The sequence below is a fragment of the Lampetra planeri genome, chromosome 49, assembly GCF_965212315.1.
Source record: "Lampetra planeri chromosome 49, kcLamPlan1.2.h2, whole genome shotgun sequence".
In the NCBI taxonomy this organism is placed as follows: Eukaryota; Metazoa; Chordata; class Hyperoartia; order Petromyzontiformes; family Petromyzontidae; genus Lampetra; species Lampetra planeri.
Genome location: NC_136155.1, coordinates 7,786,707 through 7,788,380, shown reverse-complemented (window position 1 = coordinate 7,788,380; position 1,674 = coordinate 7,786,707).

Genomic DNA, 1,674 nt, shown 5'->3' with positions numbered 1-1,674 from the left:
GCCAAAACAAACCCCCCCCACTGTCGTCTTCCTATTGGCTCGTTCAAACGCGGGCGACCGTTGAGCCGCGCGGCGATTGGTCGGCGTGCACGTGACGTCACGAGGTTGTGGCCACGCCCCCCTCTCGCTCTCATCGATGGTCTACGGGGCCCTTGGTGTAGCAAGCCCATAGCAGCTGTTATGCACGCTCGCTCACGGCTCTGCCTGATGATGCTGGTTGTAATTACTGGCGAAACGTCGTACTCAGATTGTCAATGTTGTGGATTGGCTCTTCAACACACCGGTGTGCTGTACTAGTATAGTACACTACACTATACACTACACACTAGTGCTGTACTAGTATACTACACTATACACTACACTATACACTACACACTAGTGCTGTACTAGTATAGTACACCATACACTACACTATACACTACACACTAGTGCTGTTAGTATACTACACTATACACGACACACTAGTGCTGTACTAGTATACTACACTATACACTACACTATACACTGCACACTAGTGCTGTACTAGTATAGTACACTACACTATACACTAAACTATACACTACACTAAACACTATACACTACACTATACACTACACACTAGTGCTGTTAGTATACTACACTATACACGACACACTAGTGCTGTACTAGTATACTACACTATACACTACACTATACACTGCACACTAGTGCTGTACTAGTATAGTACACTACACTATACACTAAACTATACACTACACTAAACACTATACAATACACTATACACTACACACTAAAATATACACTACATACTAAACCATACACTACACACTAGTGCTGTACTAGTATAGTACACTATACACTACACTATACAGGACACACTAGTGCTGTACTAGTATAGTACACTATACACTACACACTAGTGCTGTGTTAGTATAGTACACTATACACTACACTATACACTAGTGCTGTACTAGTATAGTACACTATACACTACACACTAGTGCTGTACTAGTGACGAATTGGCACGTTCTGTTTACCTCACAAACCTTACTAGTTGGTTGTGTCGGGTGGTGGCGGCTTTAACGACACATTTATATTTACTATCTAACGATACAACCTTTATTTTTGATATTGGTCGCGAAAGCGTACGTCAGTTTAACACGTCGAGGCTTTCGCTACCGATATTATCCATAAGAGGTTTATTTTTGTCCGCCTGACGATGCTGGTTGTAATTACCGACGAATCGTCGTTACTGGAAGTGTAAATGTTGTGGGTTTACTCTCCAACACGCATCGGCGTTTGCACTCCCAGACGGCCGTGATCGCCTCCATGGGATGTGCGATAAATAATTTTCTTCTAGATTTGAAGCTTTCGTGACTGCAAGGATTCATATTCTTAGGTTTTTTCCGGTAAAGTGACGTAGGTAAAAAATTAAAATTAATAAAAGTAAAATAAAATAAAAATCACGACGTTTTATTAATTTTAAAATTTTACCTACGTGACTTTACCGAAAAAACATAAGAAAATAATTTTCTACTTCACGTTGCGGACGTGCGAAGGGGTTGTTGCTGATTTTATTCTTGTCGCTCTCTCGTTGTCGGCGAGTGTCGAAGTTTTTCAATTCCGTCGTACGAATTTTAGAGTGTTTGGGTTTCTGCGATTTAAAAGAAAACCGAAACGCGAAACACGTGCGGC